Genomic DNA, 23310 nt, shown 5'->3' on the forward strand with positions numbered 1-23310 from the left:
AGATAAGACAGTGGCTTTCTTTTTTTTTTTTTTTTTTAAAGTTTATTGGGGTGACAATTGTTAGTAAAATTACACAGATTTCAGGTGTACAATTCTGTATTACATCATCTATAAATCCCATTGTGTGTTCACCACCCACAGTCAGGTCTCCTTCCATCACCATATATTTGATCCCCCTTACCCTCATCTCCCACCCCCCGCCCCCCCTTACCTTCTGGTAACCACTAAACTATTGTCTGTGTCTATGAGTTTTTATTTCTCATTGTTTGTCTTGTTCTTTTGTTGTTTTTGGTTTATATACCACATATCAGTGAAATCATATGGTTCTCTGCTTTTTCTAAGACAGTGGCTTTCAAACTCTGTTTTGTGGAGACTCGAGAGGTGGGGAGAGGCTAAGCATGAGAAGCCAGTGCCCCCTCCCCATCCTCCACTGCTTGTCCCAGAGAAAGTCAGTTTTTAACATTGCATATCTCATTTTTGGGCCTTCAAATTCCCAGCTCAATTATTGTCAACCCTATCAATGGTTGTTTGTAATATGAACACTCGTGCACAATTGGCCAGTGCTATAGGGTTCACAGAGCACATCCGTCTACATTATATTATATCTGTTCCTTGGCAAGATACAAGAAAATTGTCTTTCTCATTTGGATGCTAAAAGACAGAGGCCCTGAAAGATGAAGTGACTTGCCATAGTTCCCAAAATGAGGCAGCACTAGCTCCCAACCAGAGAGACGACAGGCTCTTCCTGCAACTCTGGCAGCTCGCGCATTCCTTTATCCTCCAATACACAAGATACCATCTTTAATTTGAAAACTGTTTGCCTTTTCAGATGACCTATGTTTTCACAATAAACAAGCCAAATTCTCATTTTTCTTCAAAGAATAAAACTCTGGCTTATCTTAAGGAGAACATGAAAGCATCTATTCAAAATCTGATAAGATTTATAGCATCGCCTATGTTTCTGCTTCAAAAGCCATAAAGAACATGTTATCTCCAGACCATGAGGCTGGTCATCCCAGCCCCAGCAGAGCATGCTGGGAGCGACAATTGCCCCTAGATGAAAATAACAAATATATCAGCAAAAAGTGCCACCTGAGTTTCTTGTTAATGATACTTTCTTCTCATTGAGAGGAACAATGTTGTGTCTCCATGAAAGTAAATATTATTTAACAGTATATATACTGGCGCTATAATATTCCACTGGGTTTTTGCACATCGTTTATTTAGAGCTGTCCTTCTTAAAGGTGATTTAGGTCTTTACAATTTTTTGCTATTGCAATGGACATTCTCAAGGACTTTATGCCCTTGAACTACCTCCTTAGAAGGAAATCTTAGCAGTGGAGTAAATGGCAGTGTTTTAATGGCCTTTAATAGACATCTATGGGTGAAACTGCAGCATGAAGAGGTGCAAGAGCTTCTCCTCCAACTTCAAACTTTCAGAACTAAAATTTTTTTATTGTTCAAATAAAAAAGGAGGTGGGGATTTTCTAGGTCCCAGGAACGAATGAGAAACACTTAGATGTAGTGGTGACCAGCACTGGAAGCTAGGGAGCTCACAGGGAACTGGAATCTGAAACACACATTAGAGACTAGAGCTTTAACTTCCACATGCGTGTTAGAGTTGGGGCCATTGATCTCACAGGTCAGAGGGACCCAGCAGTGGGCATCAACTGAACTGGATGAAACCTGCCTATTTCCCAGGATCACAGACCTGCCAATTCCAGGATGTGATTGGAAGAGAATTAGCCACCAGTATTAGAAAACTACCTTTGATCCCAAGTTTATACTAAATAAATATTTCAAAAAACCCAGAGTCAACAACGTAGCCTGAAAGTTGGGTAACACGTAAGAATCCCATGGCACTTAGGCAGAATCACCTACAAGAACTTTGAATGAGGAGGCTTCTAATGCCCTGAGCATATGTGGGAATCACGCACAACATCTACAATGTCAGTTATCAAAAAGCATAACACCAAGGAAGAGAGCCTGTGGAATTAATAAACGGAAGCATTTACACTGTGGAAAAAGATAACAACTTCACAGTAAGTATATATAAAATGTTCAAGATAATACAGAATATGTAAATATTCAAAACCCAAACAAAAGATATTATAAAACAAGTGTAGTTATGTAAAAATCTATAAATTAGAAAATAAACTCATTAGGAGAAATAACCAACTCAGGGAAAGAATAGTACTCATACATTTGGAAGGCATATCTGACAAAAAATGACAAAAATACTGTACTGAAAATTAAAGAGGGAAAAAACATAAGAAAAAAGTTAAGAACACAAAGAATGGGTGTAATTTCTATCATAGCATTGGAATGAGTTCCATAAAAAGAGTAGAGAAAATGGGAGAGAAGTAATATAAAGAAACTTAAACAAATAATTGTTGTAAATGAAGGAAGACATAACTCTTCAGACTTAAAAGGTACAGTCCAAAGAAGTATAAATTATACAACATACTTCTATGTATATTTAGTGAAATATTAAATCTCAGAGATATATAGAAAAGTTTTAAAGCTATCAAAGATTAAGAAATGTTTACCTAAAAAAAATTGAAAAAAAAAAAAAAACAACTATCAGGAAGACAGTAAACTTCTTGTCACCCACCATTAATGTAGAAGGAAAAAATTAAATACTTTAACATACTGAGATAAAACTCCTTTAGTGTTTGAATGATACAAAATGTTTTTATTTTGCCCTCAATTTGACTTTCAAAGTCAAATATATATACATGATACACATACACACACTTTCCTTATACAGAATTGACACATTGAGGGCAAAATAAAAACACTTTGTTTCATTCAAACACCAAAATAATTTGTTATTCAAAGAGTCTACTGAAAAAAATCTATAAAGGCTATATTTAAAAACTCCAGAAAAAAAAAAAAAAAAAAGGGAAACAGAAGCAATGATGTACAAAGATACCCATAAAATTTTTGGAAAGCCTAAATAAAGATTCAATTGAATTAATTACTACTGTAAGTTAAAAAACATACTGTGGAAACAAAAATAAAATGGAGGGACATCTTGTCTAGTAAAAATCTGGGAAGTCACCACTCCAACCTAACAACTAAAAAGCTGGACAGATTGACTAGTCAACAAGTCTTGGATCCATCAGAAAGGAGAGTAATCTCTGCCCCCAAGATTGGAGAGACAGGCAAATACAGGGAGTCATGACTCACTGAAGCAGAGATTCATGAGTGAGAATAAACACAGGAACCAAGGTAGGAAAACCTGAACTGTAATTAATGAATTGTTGGAGGCTCAGTGTGGACAACTCTAAAGTTATAAACCTCCAAGGGGACCCAATCATATGGAAGCCTCACAATATTGTGAGATTTAGTTCCAGGAGCTTAACTAGATTCTCACAGTAAATATCAGTGGGAAAACAAACAAACAAACAAACACCCTGTGCTTCCACCAAGGGAAAGGGAAAAGGAATCACTTTTAAATATACCAAAGCACTCTTTTCTTCTTAAGAAGCCTTGCTCTCAGGAGAAACTAATTAACTTGAGCCTAACTAATTTTAGGGAAGGAAAATAACCAACCCCAGTCCCCTCTAGCCTTCCATGTGGAAGAAGGTAAATACTGAACTTCAGATCACTCTAGCCATCCTGTCCCATCTAAGGGGGGAAAACTGATAAATACTTGTGAGTTATAGCAGTTAAGGAAGAAATTATACCAATTCTCTAAGACCTGTTTCAGAGGAGAGAAGTAGAGGGAAAACTTACTAACCCATTCTATGAGGCCAGTATTACCTTAATATCAAAACCACACAAAGACTTTACAAGACAACAACAGACTAATACCTCTCATAAACATAGAGGCAAAATCCCTCAACAAAATATTAGCAAATCAAATTCAACAATGTATAAAATGAATTATATATGAGTATCAAGTAGAAATTATCCCAGGAATGGAAGGCTGCTTCAACATTTGAAAATCAACTAATGCAATCCATCAATGGGCTAAGAAAGAAAATCACATGATTATATCAATAGATGCAGAAAAAGCATTTGACAATACTCATTCATGATAAAACAAACAAACAAAAACCCTCAGTAAACTATGAATAGAGAACTTCCTCACTTGATAAAGAATATCCTCAAGAAAATCAACAGCAAACGTCATATTTAATGGTGAGAAATCTGAAGCTGTCCCTGTAAGATGAGAAACAAGGCAAAGATGTCCCCTCTCACCACACTATTTCAACATCATACTGTAAGTCCTAGCTAAATTCAATAAGGCAAGGAAAGGAAATAAAGGTATACAGATCGAGAATGAAGAAATAAAACTGTCTTTGTTTACAGATGACATGTTTATCAATGTGCAAAATGTGAAAGAAGTGAGGAAAAGCTCCCGGAACTAATAAGTGATTATAGTAAGGCTGCAGGATACAGGTGAATATAAAAAAGTCAATCAGTTTCCTGTATAGCAGCAATGAACAAGTGAAGTTTTAAATTAAAAACACAATACTATTTACATTAGCATCCAAAAAGTAAAATACTGAGGTATAAATCTTACAAAATTTGTACTATATCTATGTGAGGAAAGCTATAAAACTCTGATGAACAAAATCAAGGAGAAGTAAGCAAACAGATATTCTGTGTTCATGGATAAAAAGACTCAATATTGTCAAGATGTCAATTCTTCCCAACTTGATCTATAGATTCAATATAACTCCAATTAAATACCAGCAAGTTACTTTGCAGATGGCAACAAACTAATTCTAAAGTTTATATGGAGAATCAAAAGGTCCAGAGTAGATAACACAATATTGAAAGAGAAGAAAAAAGTTGGAGAACTGACACTACTTAAGACTTACTATAAAGCTGTAGTAATCCAGAGAGAGTGGTATTGACAAAAGAATAGACAGATAGATCAATGGAACAAAATAGAGAGCCTGAAAAGTGACTCACAAAATTATAGTCAATTGATCTTAAACAGAGGCAATACAATAGAGCAAAACAATTTTTCAATAAATGGTGCTAGAACAACTAGATATGCAAAAAAAAAAAAAAATGCATCTAAACATAAACCTTAACATTTCACAAAGCTTAATTCAAAATGGATTGCAGACTTAAATTAAAATACAAAACTATAAAACTTTTAGGAGATAACAGGAGAAAATTTAGATGATTTGGGTGCAGTGATGACTTTTTAGATATAATACTAAAGGCATGATCTATGTATATGCTGAGGTGTACAAATGGTACATTATGGGTATTTAAAAAACAAATTATACCCAGAAGATTTTAAAAGTACATTGCTGAAAAATGTTCCTTTTATCAAATGAGAAATAAATATTTTTCAAAAATCAAAAAATATATAATGGACTCTTCGAATTTCATTAAAATTAAGAAAAAAAAATTTCTGCTCTGCAAAAGACAATGTCAAGAGAATAAGAAAAGCCACAGACTAAGAGAAAATATTTGCAAAATACACATCTGATAAAGTACTGTTATTCAAAATATAAAAAGATAACTAATTAAAACCCAACAATAAGACCAACAACTCAGTTAAAAAATAGACCAAAGAGGGGGCAGCCGGTTAGCTCAGGGTTAGAGCATGGTGCTCTTACAAACAAGGTTGCCAGTTCGATTCCTGCATGGGCCACTGTGAGCTACACCCTCTACAACTAGATTTAAAACAACTACTTGATTTGGACCTGATGGGTCCTGGAAAAACACACTTAAAAAAAAAAATGCCAAAGAGATTTTTTCTGGTCAAGATGGCGGACTAGGCAAATGCTGTACTCACCTTCTCTCACCATATCAATTACATATCAGAATAACCATCATTGAGAATTGCCTTAAGTCTAGCTGAGCCGAAGCCCTACAACTAAGGACATACAGAAAATACCAACTCCAGATCATTAGGAAGGACAGAGACACGGAATGGGCTATTCCCATACCAGTGCATGACCATTAAAAATTGGGAGGGATAGCTTGGTGTGGAGGTCCCCCCCACCTTGGAGGAGCAAGGGGTCCCAGTTCTACAGTAGGCATCTGAGCCCAGGGTTCCAAGGCCAGGGAGAGAAGTCCCCATGGCTTCTACCTGTGAGAACCAATGGAGATTGTGGCTAAGGGAGACGGAGGGTGGCTACAGCTCCAGGTGCTCCTCTTAAAGGACTGCTATATGGACTTACTCACTTTCAGAATCACTAGATCTGAGCTCCAGTGCTGGGGCAGCAGCTTGAAAGGCACCAGGGACATATGGGGAGGAACTGAATTGTCTGGCTGCAGGTCGAGGGCTGGAGTGGCAGCTTGCAACTGGAGGGAGGAGCTAGAGGAAGACATTGTGTCTTTGTTAAACCTCCCCCCCCATCCCAGCATGCAGATACACACAGCTACAATATCTGAGTCTCCATCAAACTGGCTATCATCTTTTGTTTGCCCCATCCTAGTGATTCCCTGAGACCCTGACCCAGTGAACTTTCAGGCATAACCAAGCTGCTGCCAGTGGCTTATCTGTACAAAACAACCTGTCTTAACTCATACTACAGACTTTCTAAAATCTCTCAAAAGTCCACAAAATCCAATCAAGCAGCACCTGGCTTTGGCATGTCCCATACCTCTGGATGAGCAGCCCTAAGCCCAGCACTAGCAACAGCCAGCCTTGATTCACAGATTGGCCTTTCGAGGCACCTCCAAGCCCAGTGTGGGTGGCAGCCATCTGTGGACTGCTTTGTGGCTCATACCAGGTGGCGCCAGGCAGAGCACAGGCTGCTGCAAAACTTGGCCTGCAGCTGGTTTCCTTTCAGGAGACCCCAGGGCTGGCACGCCTGGTGGCCAGTTTTGGACCAAGATGGAGCATCACCCGACTGCCTCCAAAGATGACACACCCAGAGGGCAGACTGGGCAGGAACCAGAGCCCTGCCAAAGCGATTCCTGCTCTATAGGGTCATCCCTTGCACCACAGCTCATCCACTATAGTCAGGGTCAGTTCTCACAACCAATAAAGTTGTGGGTCTATCACTCCCATTGAAATGCAAACAGTAACCAAGGCTCAACTACAACAGGAGGGCACACACAACACACACAGAGAACACACGCAGAGCACCCAGCACAGGTGACCAGAGAGACTGTACCACTGGGCCTCACAGCACACCTACTACATAAGGACACGCTACTAAGACTGGGAGGCATAGCAGCCCTACCTAATACATAGATAAAAACACAGGGAGGCAGCCCAAATGGGGAGACAAAATATACCAAATGAATGATCAGAACAAAACTCCAGAAAAAGAACTAAATAAAATGGAGGCAAGCAAACTACCAGACACAGAATTCCAAATATTAGTTATAAGGATGCTCAATGATCTCAGGGAAAGTTTCAACAAAGAGATAGGAAGCATAAAAATGGAGATAAAAAACAAAAGAACTAACCTGTCCAAAATAAATATAATAACTGAAATAAAGAATACATTAGAAGGAATCAATAGTAGATTAAATGAAGCAGAGGATTGAATCAGTGATTTAGAAGATAAGGTAACAGAAAACACCCAATCAGAACAGCAAGGACAAAAAAATGATAAAAAAAATGAGGATAGTTTAAGAGGCCACTGGGACAACATAAAGTCTGGCAACTTCCGCATCATAGGGGTACCAGAAGGAGAAGAGAGAGAGCAAGGAAGTGAAAACCTATTTGAAGAAATAATAGCAGAAAACTTCCCTAATCTGGCAAAGGAAACAGACAAGCCCAGGAAGTGCAGAGAATCCCAAACAAGATGAACCTGAAGAGCCCCACACCAAGACACATCATAATCAAAATTCTAAAGTTTCAAAGCAAATAGAGAATCTTAAAAGCAGCAAGAGAGAAGCAGTTAATTACCTACAAGAGAGCTCTCATAAGGCTCAGCTAATGTCTCAACAGAAACTTTGCAGGCCAGAAGGGATTGGCAGGAAATACTCAAAATGATGAAAAGCAAGGACCTACAACCAAAGTTACTCTCCCCAGCAAAATATCATTTAGAATCAAAGGACAGATTAAAAACCTTCTCAGACCAGAAAAAGCTAAAGGAGTTCATCACCACCAAACCAGAATGACAAGGAACCTTAGAGGGACTTCTTTAAAAAGAAGAACAACTAAAATAATTTTTTAAAAATATGAATAATAATATGGCAATAACTACATTTTTATCAAAAATTACTTTCAATATAAATGGATTAAATTTTCCAATCAAAAGTTAGGGTGGCTGAATGAATAAGAAGGCAAAACTCTTACATAGGCTGCCTACATGAGACTCATTTCAGATTGAAAGACACACACAGACTGAAAGTAAGAGATGGTAAATGGAAACAAGCAAACAAAAAAAGCTGAGGTAGCAATACTTATATCAGACAAAATAGACTTTAAAACAAAGGCTATAACAAGAGACACAGATGGATGCATTAAGCCCACTTCTGGGTATTTATCCAAAGAAACCCAAAATGCTACTTCAAGGGGACATATGCATCCATGTATTCATTGCAGTATTATTTACAATGGCTAAGATGTGGAAGCAGCTTGGGTGCCTGTTGATAAAAGAATGGATAAAGAGGAGGTTGTACATATATACATTGGAATATTGCTTGGCCATGTATGGGAATGGGTTCTTGACATCTGTGGCAGCATGAATGGACCTGGAGGGTACTGAGCTAAGTGGAGTATGTCAGACAGAGAAAGACAGATGCAATGCAATTTCACTTATATGTGGAATCTAAAAAACAAAACAAACAAATAAACAGAACAGAAAAAAAAATAGGACAAATACTTTAATAGGCACCTCACCAAAGAGGATATTTTGGTTGCAAATAGCATATGAAAAGATCCTCCATATCATATATCACCATGGAAATGCAAATTATAACAAGATGCCATTACACACATATTAGAACAGCCAAAATCTGGAACACTGACGACACCAAATTCCAGCAAAGATGTGAATCAACTTAACACTCGTGCATTGCTTGTGGAAACGCAAAATGTCGCAGCCACTTTGGAAGACAGTTTGGCGGTTTCTTTCAAAACTGAACATACTCTTACCATATGATCCAGTGATTGTGCCCCTTGCAATTTATTCAAAGGAATTGAGAACTTCTTTCCACGCAAAAATCTGCACATAGATGTTTACAGCAGCTTTATTCGTACTCGTGAGAACTTGGAAGCAATCAAGATGTCTTTCAGGAAGTGAATGGATAAACAAATACTGCGGCATTGCCAGATGATGGAATATTTGCTAAAAAGAAATGAACCATGAATCCATGAAAAGATATGGCGGAAACTTAAATGCATGTTACTAAGTGAAAGAAGCCAATCTGAAAATGCTATGTATGATCTGATTCCAGCTATGACATTCTGGAAAAGGAAAAACGATGGAGACAGTACAAAGACCAGTACTTGCCTGAGTCTAGTGGGAGGGAGAGATACATAGGCACAGCACACGCAATTTTAGGGCTGTGAAATTACTATTATGATATTCTAATGACAGCTACATGTCGTTATACACTTGCCCAAACCCACAGAATTTACAACACCAACAGTGAATCATAATGTGAAATATGAACTTTGGGTGATTGTGATGTGTCAACACAGGTACATCAATTATAACAGATATACCCCTTTAGTGTAGATGTCGATAATGGGGGAGGTTATGCATGTGTGGGGGCAGTGGATATATGGGAAGTCCCTGTACTTTCTCTCAATATTTACTGCAAACATAAAACTTCTCTAAAAAAATAGTCTTTAATAAAAATACGTAATAAATGTTAAAAAAGGAGGATTGTCTGTGGGCATCTATGTGTGGGAGTGGAGGGAATTGTGGAAGTTCCTGAGGGACATGAAAACATACTGAGTTTCCTGTGTATGTACACAAGTATATGCATACATACATGCAGTATTATATATAATGTATTTTGTTTCATATATACAGAGGGCACCAAAAAATGTATTCACATTTTAAGAAAGGAAAACGGTATTAAAATTGTAATTCTCAATATATACCAATAACAAAAGATGAATACAAGTCATGTTTGACTTCTGCAATTACAAGAGGTGCTCAAAGTGGTTACCATCAGCATCCAGATACTTCTGATTAGGGTGAACTACTGCTTGAGCAACACTGACCAAAGTGTCCACTTGTATACATTTTTTTGGCACTCCGGTATACAATTTGGATTCTGATTCAAATATGAAATTATGTATGTTTAGCAGAGTAATCACTATGGAATAGAAATGGAACCTCTATCTACACCTTCTAAATTAGTCAAGGAAAAAAGGACAGTAATAAAAAGGCTATTAGTCCAAAATAAAACAAGACTAGAGATAAAATGTAAACAAAGCATTAGATGCATAGAAATTACAAATATGTGTAAATATATCAGTAATCACAATAAATATAAACAGATTAAATCACCAGTTAAAAGAAAGTCTCTCAGCTTTAGGCAGGAGGGACTAGTCAATAGTAGACCACTGCTCCCTCCTAGAACAATTTTAAAAGCCAAATGAAAAACAGAAATCATCTGTTTGAAGACAGCTGAGGCAACAGTAGCAACGAAGCTGACTCCAAGGGACAAGAACCTCTGAAAAGTAAAGTGACCTTTATGTAGTGCTCTTGAAAGACAAAAATGAGATTGCAAGACATACCGGACAGGAACTTACAGACTATTATATTAATGGGACAAAGATGGCCTCCATGTATTGGCTTCTAGGTTGTTTGTTTCTTCACTACATGCTGATACCCATTAGCTCAAAAGCCTGATTTCTCCAAACTCAAATTTTTATAAATCCAATTACTTGGAAATGGCTCAAACATGCAGATTTTTAGCCATGTAGAGCCTGCCTGCCTTGTATACCCCTTAAAACCTCCCTGCACAGTTACTGCCCATAGATAAGACAGGGCCTTTGTAATTATAAGGCCCCAAACCACTGCTATCCTTTGGCGCTCCCTCACCCAGAGATTCTCCATCTGCTCCTAAGCCTCCCCTCTGAGTCTTCTGTCCCCTTGGAGTTTCCTTGACCTTCTCCCCTTCTGGGTGGTGTCCCCGACCCCAGACATAAGCCTCTAGATGTTCTCCTACAGTGAGGGACTCCCCATGTCATGTTACCCTGTCCAAGTACCACTCTATAAAAATTGTTGTGTCTTACTGCGTCTCCTCTCATGGTCACACCTTTTAACTTGATTGCCGCTACATTCCTCAAACTCCCTACACAGACTACTTCAGGCTCTCAGTTAAAAACTCTTAAGGCCTGGAGTGAAATAGTGACATGCCAGGTATCACTAGAGCTCACATTGGAACAGTCCCTTCTTGAATAAAGTAATAATTTATCACTATCTACGAGGTAAAAGAAGGATAAGACCATTCTAGAAGAAAAATGAAGTAACGACTTTCATTATACAAGTTTTGTCATTCAATCAAAAATTAATAGGCATGTCAAAAAACGACTATAATAACTGGAATCCATGAAAAAAAAAGAAACAGGTACATGCTGATGAAGATATTATAATCACCGCATGAGGATTTTAAGATGGGGAAAAATAGATACCACTGTGGAGAATTTACTACAGAATTGCAAACTATGGGGTGGGGAGGCAAATGGAAGTTGTTCCACTGACAATTCCCAAATCTGAAATTAGGTTAGATGCAATATATGTGTAAACTAGAGATCCAGAGAATAGGAGAGAAAAAATGGAAAAGAAGCAATATTTAAGAGATAGTGGCTGAAATTTTTCTTCAACATTGATGAAAGATACAATCCCACAAATTCAAATATCTCTTAAAATCCTAAAAAGAATATATGGAAAAAACAAAACAAAACATGCTATACCTGAGCACATGAGAAATTGATGAAACACAAAGGAAAGAGAAACATTTAAAACTAGCTAGAGAAATAAAGATGCATTACCTGTAAAAGAGAATAATAAAAATGCTGACTTCCCAATGGAAATCACAGAAACAAACAAAAAACAATGAAAAGATATACTTAAAATTCTGAAAGAAAAAGAAATGCCAAATAAAATTCTGTACTCAGTGAAAATGTCACTCAAAAAGGAAGATACAGTAATGGTGTTGTTAAACAAAGAGAGAATCTTCAATAACAAACTTGCACTAAAATAAATTTACTAAAAAGAAATGTTCAAAAAGAAGGAAAATGATCCCAGAATCCAATATGTAATTATAAGTTGAAACAAGGAGAAATAAAACAGATAAATAACTAGGTAGATATAAATGAATATTGACTATGCAAAATGATGATAATTATGGATTTAGAATGTATGTAGACTTAAAATATATGACAAAAAAACACATTGACACACATACACATATAAAAATAAGCAAATATGCTTAGAGAAATGGCCAGAAAGAAATCTAAAACAATAATGGTAATTGTTCTGGTTTAGTGAGTTGCAAGTAATGGGTATTGGACAGTTGATTTCAGTTTTCTTTTCATGTGTCTTTATAGCCTGCCAAGCACACAAAACAGACCCAAAATCTCTAACTTACCTCATGAAGCTAGTTGGGAAGACAAACATAAAAAACTCCTAAAAAAGTAAAATACATAATAGAGGAGATGGCAATAAATTTATATGTTGTATTGCAATTAAGGCCAAAGTAAACACACACACACACACACACACACACACACACACACTTTAAGATGCTGATTAACAAAGAGTGGGGAACTGGGCAAGCAGGCCCTGCAGCCCACCTAACAGACTTGTTCAAAGACTTCCTCCACCTCACAGCCCACCCCTCTTCCCTACCGCCCCCCAAGGTCTGGGTGCTTTACAGACTAATATCAATTCCCCAGCAGATGTCCAGGGTTACCGCAGGGAATGTTTTGGTTTTAGCTCTTGAAAGTCCCATATCCCGGGAATCCCCTCAATCTTGGCAAACCAGGGCAGTTTGTCATCCTACAGCTTTATAAAAATAAAACCCTTTGTTTACTTTTGTGTCAGTTAGCTTACAACAAGGCTGTCACCAGTGATACTGTTGTTTGCCTTTTAAAGATGTGCTTGTTGGTCAGAGCACCTGCCGCTGGGTTGGGCCAAAGTTAGAATAACCCCTTCACCAGTCATGAGGAAGAATAGAGATGTCTCTAAGACACAAATCAAAATTTAGTACAATGACATATATTGGATTTTCACCATTAACAGTTGCTAGAATAATCCCACATGTTTCTCACAACATCCACAGTTTTCCTGCTTAATATTTGGTAAAATTAGACCCTATTTCTCCAATGTTATCTTTCCTGAGAACTGTTCAGCATCATCCATTTCTATGTATCTGTTTTGATGACAATAGCCATCATTTTCTGAGCACAGATAACAGATGAGCGGGGGCTAGGTATTTCACACATGTAATCTTATTTAATTCTGGAAACAATCCTGAAAAATACATATTGCAACTACGTTACGGATGTACTGACTGACCTTCAGAGGCAGTGCAGTAATTTGCACAGGGCCGACCAGCCCACAGGGGCCAGAACAACACAGGGAGGGATACACCATGGTCTGACTAACTGCAAAGTTCAATGTCTTAATAATGTATCCTAAAATTTACTTTAATAAGCTTTATGAGTCATCAAACATGAAATCGAGGTTTTAAAAACTCTTATAACTGCTAGTTTTTCTTTAAACATCCCTTTCCGTTCTGAGCTGAATAGATTTAAATCATATGATCCAAAATGATTTAAATTAGCGGTGCTATGCATCCATTTCATCTAGCCGCACAAACGTCTCCCTGCTATACATTGCTCTCTAAATAGAAATCTCTTTACAAAAAATTTTAATAGCTGAAATAATTATATAGTTTCTAGGTGAGTCATTCTGCAACTTTTAGTCTTTGGGAAGATTCCATATTTCTGGTTATCTGCTATTAAACGGTTTCCAGCTACCCACTTATGTTCCTGGTAAAATTATAGAACATTATTAAACACTTTTTTCTTTACTCTATACAGTTGATTTATTTGTGCATCAAGCCTACAGCTAAAGTTCACACTAAAACCAAAGACATTTTAAAATTTATATCAGGGCCTTTCAATAACCTCATTAGGCACTTCACTAGAGAGTATCCCGGGGAAAGACTGAATTTAGACAAAAGATCTGTTAATTATATTTAATTGAATTCCATGAATATTTACTATGTTCTTCCTTCCTAAAGGGTAGGTACTCAGTCTGCTTCCAAAAATAGAGATGATACATTGCTTTTGTCTCAATGATTTTGCCATCTACCTGAGAGACACACCAGCAAATACATTATCACATGGTGTGTCAAATGTATCCATGGGCAAATGGATAAGGTTCAGAGGTGATGCAGAGTAGGAAATGAGTCCAAAAGTGGAAAAAGAATGTCAGGGAGGGTTTCCCAGAAGTGACGATGCCTAAGCTGGATGTTTAAGAGTGAATAGAAAACGTTGCCATGTAGAAACTCCTATGACCGATTCTGATTAATTTGATCCGTCTCCTTCACTTTCCTTCTACCTTTGGTCAATCACAGGTGTCTCCTGTGCAGTCCATCTGGGCGTAATTACCCCTGGATTTCTTCTCATTTATTCGATTCAGAATCCAACAACATCATCCTACTTTGCCTATATTGCCTGCATCCCACCAGACCATCATCAGGTGCTACTGCTTTCTGAAACTTTCCCTGTCACAACTGGGCACCAACTTTCTCTCCCTTTTGAAATAATACTTCGTTGCTCTGTCATGTCACTTATCAAAATTCTACTTTGTGCTTGGGTTAGTGAAGTAATCATTCTATCCTTCTTAATAGATGGTTATGCCTTCTGAAAACACAAAGCTGACTTTACTAATAACAGCTCCTCCTTCTCACATTCCTCCACTCGTCACTGACCACAACACCGAGCCCAGTGCCTGCAACAGAGGAGGGGAGCCATCAACAGTCCCTTTTGACAAGGGAATTATTGCCTGAGACATCAGTTCTCGCAGCCTTTGGCAGTAAAACATCTGGAGAGGTTTTCACTCCCTGTAGCAGATATATTCCTCTGGTGGAGGATAAATGGAATTTTTAATAAAACCCAATATTAAAATGTACTAAGATGTCTTCATGTAAATGGGTTCTTTCATAAGCAACTAATCATTCAATAATGCTTAGTTTCTGATTTTCAGTCAGAGCTGGAGAAGCTCAAAGAAATTTCTTTTCTTGATTTGTCTCCAGGGCTCATGCTCACTGATAGCACTGGGATTATTTTCAACTCGAGAGTGTAGAGCAACTCCTGACTCTGCCTGGAATCTAGATAAACAAACAAGATCTGAAAAATGTCAGAAAAATCCAAAGAAAAAATTTTTTTTATTTATTTTTTAAATTTATTGGGGTGACAACTGTTAGTAAAATTACATAGATAAGAAAAAAATTTTTAAAAGTGTCGAATGCTTTTTAGTGGTCAAGAAGAGGAAGGATTGAGGAAAGTCAACATGTTTTATGAGGAGGAATCATTTGGCGAAATCAACCAAACATGACAACAAACTGGTTTCAGCATGGAAGGGGGAAAATAAACCTTTTTTGAAAAGATAAATAAATTCAGAAGCTGTCAAACAACTAAAAGGTTAGGCTATTTAAAATTAGGATGGAGTATTAAGTCCAGGAAGTTGCTTGGCAAATAACACAGTATCTCCATGATCCCATGAATGATTCATGTGTCAGCCCTAAGGGATCACCGTGCCCATTTATTTTTCAGAACTTCCACAGTGAAAAAAAGGTGAGGTGTTCTCATGGACCTACTTGATTTTTTTAAAATTGAAATTTGAGATGTAAGAATATAGCACATTCCTAAATTTCCCCTTAATAATATATAGAATCCATAATTCTTATTTCAACTTTTGGCAGAAACTTGAAATAAGGAACATAAAACAAAACCAACACAAAAATACTAAAAGAATTTCTTAGGTAACTTAAGTTACGCATTCCACTTTAGTGCATGGAGCAGTTCCTTCTAAAATTAAATATCTCACTAAAGCTAACAGAGGAAGCTGATGAAAAATATAACTTGATATTTAAGGTAATTTCTTATTTTGTCTTTTCGATTATGTTTTACTCTTTTCCACATCCTGATATAATTTTTAATGAGAAAGATGGAAAATTACTTAGAAAAGATTTATATTTGTATCTATCATGAAGCCACTTAAGTATACATTTAAGAACTTCAATAAGAAGATCTTCTAAGATGAAAATAGGCCCAGAGAATTGTTTGAGTAAACTCTGTGGGAGCAGATAGTCAAAGTTATAGATAACCACATATAGCTAGTAAGTTTTCTCAGTAATTAACTCAGTGTGAGATTGGGTTATTTTTTTCCTTTCTTTCATCACATGAAATAAAATACAACATCCTGCTCAAAGCTTAGAAAATATCAACAACAAAAAAGTAAACTATTAAATTCCAGTGTATTAGTGATGGTAGGCAGACTGCTAACAAATAAGCCCTGAAATAAATATTGGCTTAAGCATGATAGACATTTTGACCAGTCCTAGGCTAGTGTGAAGATCACGGAATGGGCCCTCTCCATGCTGTCGTTCAAGGACCCAGGCTGTCAGATGCTCTGCTATCTTGAACATGTCGTTTCCAAGGTCAGCCTCTCCTTTGTGAGCAGGCAGAAGAGAAAAAGAGCATAAACGAGTCCCAGTGTTTTTCGATCAGGTCTGGAAATGACACGGATTACTTTTGCCAGTCATGTGGCCGCACACACAGGTGGGACCAGTTTGCAGAGCTGCCGTCTCAGACTTCAGAGACACTTCCCAGTACTAATCCTACAATGTGGAGCAGCAGCAACAAGAATTTGGTGGACAACCCGACCCTACTGACCACAATCCTGTAAGTTGCAGGAAGTAATACTAAGTGCAGCCATTTGTCAGTGGGTCCAGGCCTGTGGACAGTGATCTGGAATCACATAAGTTCAGAATATGTCCTCTATCTCTTGTTCATGGCTGCAAAGTTTATTCCTTTTGAAAACTAATTATATATAATAATATGTATAAATATATTTAAGTATATACATCCATATACTTAAAGCTCTGGGCAGGATCTGGGATGATTTCCAATAGAGTTAACACACACCCAATCACACAAGCACAACTGATGAAATTTGGGCTAAAAATGGTGGCCTTAGCCTCTCTCTCTCAATTCTAAAGCTTGGACATGAGAGAAAAGATGTAAATGTTAAAATAGGCTAGGCAAAGGTCAAAGGTAGAAAAACCCCAGAATCGTGGGTCATAGAGAGTACAGCAGAAGGCACGAGGGAGAATCATCAGCCCAAACAACACTGAACATGAATGAGGGCCTGTGATAAGGACTTTCAGAGCACAGGGCTCTGCCTTGACCTCTCAGACTGTTTCTGACCTGTATAAACCCTTCAGTAATTGGTAAAACCAGTATTTTCTTAGCCCATGTATACGTATTTTTCCAAAATGGGACATGTGATGTTGTAAACTGCGTTTTCTCTATTTCATGTCATTAAATCCTATTCTACAGTATCAATAAATGGTATACTACAATATTTATTTACCATAATTTAGTTAATATCATGCTTAAAACAATATATAAATATATTCTATGATCCAGGCTCCATCTTAATGTTTATATCATGTCTCATTTATCCCTCACAAACATGCTATGCAGTAAGTATTATTATTATTATTATTATTATTATTATTATTATTATTATAATGCCCAGCTAAAAAATGTAAAACCTGAGTGTCCAGGAGATAACATACATTTTATAAGATCATATATTGATTCTACTTTTATTTACCTGTTTTTAAAATCATTGTCAGGCTCAACTCTATTTCCCAAGCAGTGACTGCATTTCAAGCATTCTTTTGTGCTCTAATTCTTAACTCTGACATAGACTTGAGAAGACAAAAGCAATTTAGATCAGCACAGAAAAAAAAATCACATTTATTAGCCTGCACCATGAGATACAGTTTATTGCTGCCCCCAAGCTAGCTTTCAGAAAATATTTCTACATGATCTACAGCTTATTCCACAAATGGACTAAGAAACTGGACTGCTGCCATGAAATGAATCCAAGAAGAGGTCAGTATTCTTGAGACACAATATAAAATAATACAGACTTCAAATGGTTGATTTTTTTTAAAATAAGACAAAACTGAAAAAAAAAATGTTAATTTTGCTCCGTAAAGAAAGCACTGAGCTGACTTAATAGATTTCAGGTGTACATTATTAGATACTATTATACATTGTTTTATTACATTATGTTAATATATTATGTTATAATGGACATTTCTATTGTGTTAATGAATAGAAGCAGAGTTTGTCACCCTAAAATATGCCTCTTTGGATAGTAGTTATTTAAAGCTGGCTATTTTTAAGGGGGAAAAAAGACTCAGGAAAAATCTTTTGCCATCCCCCTAACTGCCTAAAAGGAATTTAGACAAAAGACTTGCTCCAGAAATGGAGTTATCATCATAGATAACAATAGTTTAATATGAACTGGTGTGTGATAGACAGGGAGGAACCTAGCAATACCCATTTGATCAAAGTCCTCTGGGTCCCATTATTAAAGATGGCCGGGCAAACACTTAGTTATCAAATATTTGCTTTTCTATCTCCATGTGAATTGCCTTGTTGCCCTTTGAAGTTCCAAACCACAACCCCCTTCTCCTTATCCCAAGATGGTGTATTAGCCTTAACTGCCAGATCTGTCCTTAGGGCTCATGTTCTTATGGAACCCCCATATATACATACATATACACACTTGGCTAAAGCAAAAACCTACAACCATGAACAGAGCTCATAACAAACCTTGAAAGGGACATGTTACACTCAGGCCTATCATCTGTGGATATTTGAAGGGAAATAAGAATGCAGCGATGTAATTTACAAAAATGGAATAAGTTCACAAATGGTCAAGTGGTTTTTATCACTTGGGGGCATCTTTTATGTGCCAGGCACTGAGCTCATGTGAGTAAACTCTAAAGCCAGACCTGAATCTCAAGGGCAGGGAAGTCAGCTCAGATAAGAAAGCAAGGACCAGACAGGATGAGCAGAATGCTGGAAACCTAAAGAGCAGTGACTACACCAAAGGAAGGGCAGCCATCCAGGGAGTAGGGACGGATGGAGGAGCCCTCCCGAGATACACACACACACACACACACACACACACACACACACACACACGGTTTATTTCCCAATGTACTTAGCCAGGAACTCAAAACGAATGAAAGCAAAGTTGCCACAGGACTATACAGAGCAGATGTGCCCACCACTTGTGGCAGCTTTTTGTTGGCCCAGTGTTTACAACAGGGCTGACTGCCTCCAGTGACAGGTGAGGGGTGCTTAGGACTGAGAAAGAAGTCAAATTCTTGCTATACCCGTCTCCTTTCACACACAGGCTACCATCACCTTTCCTGAGCACCTTCCGCTGGCAAACAGTGCTTTCCCACATTTATATTTTCATTTACATTTGTTTATAGTTAAATTTGGACAGAATAGCACCAGCAAGGGCACAACATCCTTATTTAGTGGGAAGAAAGCAGAATCAGTGCCCAGGGACCTCTTAATACTTTATTTGCCCCTATCTAGCTCTCTAGCACCCCAGAAAAACCCTGTCCCATGAAGAAGTTAGCAGAAACAAGGTGAAAATCCTCCATATGTGCCTCAACCAAGAGGCTGTCCCTCACAGACCTCCAATAAAGGGATCATCGTTGACTGTGGGCCCAGCTGCTGTGCTCTGTTCTATGCCTGAGTTTACACTGAGGCCATGTGTCCAGGAGGCTGCTCCCCATCAATGGCCTGGAGTGACAGGGTAACTAAGATAGGCCCATCCCGGGGAGACCTGGGAACCCCTGGATGATTGAAGCTGGCTTGAGGCCTCCCCAGTGTCCTTACCCAGCCTTCTTGAGGATGCTTGGGACTCTACGATGCTTTGACCACCCCCCGTATATTCCCTCTCCTCACTCAGGTCGGATTTCTAACACAGTCTGATGGGCCTCCAAACTTGCTGAGGTCTCCATTTTCTCTTACAGATGTTTTCTGTTACAAAACCCTTCCACATCTAATCCTGTCTTCACCTGCTCTTCGAAGGACCGTAGCTAGTATTTTCTCTATCCAACTATACATTTGCTCAGTTATTTGCTTAGTGAAATGTTTATTGACCACATACTATGTCTCAAACACTGTACTAAGTACCATATGGGCAAAAAAGAGACTTAGTCCCTTACTTAAAAAGTCACAGAGTCCTAGGGGAGAAGGCAAAGGAATAGACACTTTAGCACATGGCTGGTGCTTCAACAGAGGGAACCATAGAAATAAATGGAGGTCCATGATCTAGTGACGTAGAAGAGAAAGGGGCAGGGTTTATATGGGCTTCTGAGCTGAATTCTAAGGAAAGAAGAAGGACCTCTGCATACATCGATCTCGTTTGGGTTTGGAGCCTTGAATTAGATCCTAATGCTACATTGTTGGGTGGGCACCTGTGAGAGAAAGACCTGTAAGCACAGGGCCTTGAGGATGACAACACACTTCTCATCCTTGAGACCCACCCACCCGCTGTTTCTAACAAGGTTCCATTTACCTTCAGAAAACAACCTGGCCTTCAAAACCTCCAGAACCTTCCCGGTCCTCCAAACAATAAATGAAACCTCTACAGCAACACAAAATCTTTTCTTCTTAATGTCATAATATTCCAGAGCCATGAAGTACTGGTTAGTCCTCAAGGTTTATAAATATATATATCAAGAATATGGATATTTAAATGGAAACTTTCATTTCATCAAAAAAATTAAGTCTCGTTTGGGGGGAGCGACTTGCTGGGAGGGAATGCAGAATGTGTGGGTGTGCCCCAGGTGGCCCCTTCTCCTCCTGCCAAAGGCTTTGATGCGAGTCCCGGATCTGTTTAAGTCCTGGCACTGTCCCTGTGTCAGTGTGGCCCTCAACAGCTTGCTTTACCTCTAGACGTGCTTTCTCATGAGTCCAATTATCTTTAAGTTGCCGTCCAGCTCCAGCCTTTAAAAATGTAAATTGAATTACTCTTAAGAGCAAATGAAAAGTTACAGCCTCATGAGAAGAGAGTGTGAAAATAAAGACTCCAAGTGAAGAGAAGGGAATTCAGTATTTGGAATAAGAGGGAAACCACAACTTTGACACTAGTTAGGTGGCTTTCTGTGCCATTCAACGGACATAATCCTGTATCTCATTGGTTGCTAATTCAGAACAACAGATGACAGAAAAGACGCCTAATACCATGAGTGTATCATCAAAGCCCAGGAGAACTTCAGGTGTTGAGCAGCCATTAAAGGGGAAGTCTTAGTTGTTGGCAAGGATTCTGGGCCTCAAAGTCACAAGGTGAACAAGTATAGTCCAAGGGCAGCCTCTTATACACACATTGCACCTCAAGGTGTTGGTATGAAACAGAAAGTGAGGAACAGTCCTCCAGTTGGACTCAAATAGGAGAAAAACAGCTCAAAATAATAGTCTGAAGATGAGATCAAAAGACAATATTTTTAAATATGTTTCTTAAGAAAGTTGAACACTTTGAAGTCTAACACTCACATTGTAATGGAATGTGAGTCACAGATACAAGATGGAAATAGAAGAGCAAAAGCCAAAAGTTAACACTGGAGGCAAGGTTTAGCATGCTGGGGATTTGTTTTTGAGCTGCTCTTGTTATTTTGTTAGCAGGAACACTGAGTCTTTTCACCCAGAAAGTCATTCCAGAGCCAACATCAAGTCACAGAACCAGTCCATGTATGTCTGTCTGCAAACAGTGAAAGCTTCAATAAATTGGAGATAATTTATTTTTAACTCATAAGTACATTAGACCAGGAGGAATCTCAGAAGTCACCAAGTCCCACCCCTTATCTTCTGGGCTAAGTCTGGGAATAAGTGACTAGTTCCTGGGCATGCACTAGACTGGAGTCAGAGTTGGGGAGATAATTCATGCCTCGGTTCCAAGTTCTTCCTACTAATATTCTGGCTGCACGGAGAATTATCCCAGAAAGCAAAATCATCACTTACTATCCATTAGTCAGACTTGTGATCGTCCTACCTAGTGTCATGAATTGTAAGAACACTCAGCAAGTGTCTGCTAACCAGATGTACAGAGACCACCTTTCAGGAGTACGACCAAACCATGATTTACAGTCCTTGTGAAAGCTCAAAACAGGCAACATATTCTGTCATGTACCATTAAGTAACGAAAGACGAAAAGAAAATGGCTCTATTTTTTTTAGTTCATTTTCAGGACTTTCTAAGAGTTACACATCTGAAATAAGTTTCCTACTTTGTTTTCTATGAAGGCTGTTATTCGGTCAAGGCAAAGTTTCTTAATGTATTTTAAATGTTTGCTCTAAGTGCTTCCACGGCAATGCTAAAAACCGCCCAGAAGTGAACTTTTTAAAGAAAATAACAGCTACTGGCATCAGAGACCATCAGATTCTTCTCCCTCTCTATGCAAAGTTTCTGCTTCTATCTGAACCATCATCCAAAGTGCCCTTCTCCTTTGAAAGCAGGGCCCGTTGGCTTGGGCTCTTCGTGGCTCAGGAAGTCACTGACTCTTAATTTAAGTGGAATTATAATTTATGAAAATATATGTAACTGGAGATTCAGAGTGAGTCTGAGTCCGAATCACCCACCTCTAAATATTAGAGCATCTGAAGACATCTTCTCTATCTCCACTCATGTCAGAGAGTGATCTCATGTAGCCTCATGGCTTTAAATGTCACTTATGTGCTGATAATAGCAAATATACATCTCATTTCCAACTTCTTCCTGGGCTAGATATCTGTTATGGTCTGAATTGTGTTCACCCCAAAATTCATATGTTGAAGTCCTAACCCCGTTATCTCAGAATGTGACCTTATTTGGAGATAGGATCTTTTCAGAGGTAATCAAGTTAAAATTTAGGATGGGTCATAAACTAGTATGATTCATGTTCCTAGAAAGGAGGGAATTCGGACACAGACATGCACAGAGGGAAATGATGTAGAGACATAGGGAGAAGACGGCCACCTACAAGCCGAGGAGAAAGGCCTGGAACAGATTCTCCCCTCACAGACATTAGATTGAACCAACCCTGCTGACACCTTGATCTTGGGCATCTAACCTCCACATCTGTGAGACAATAAGTTTTTGTTGTTTAAGCCACCCAGTTTGGGGTACCTTGTTTTAGCATCCTTAACAAATTAATATGGCATCTCTACTTGAAAATCTAATAAAGGTCTCAAATGTAACATATCCAAGCCCATAGCCTGGATTCTACCTTCTACAACCTGGTCTTCTCCAATATCCCCTATTTCAGTAAATGGTGATACACCCTTGTAGGTATCTATGACCAAAAACAG

This window comes from Rhinolophus sinicus, linkage group LG05 (assembly GCF_036562045.2).
Source record: "Rhinolophus sinicus isolate RSC01 linkage group LG05, ASM3656204v1, whole genome shotgun sequence".
NCBI classification, from domain to species: Eukaryota; Metazoa; Chordata; class Mammalia; order Chiroptera; family Rhinolophidae; genus Rhinolophus; species Rhinolophus sinicus.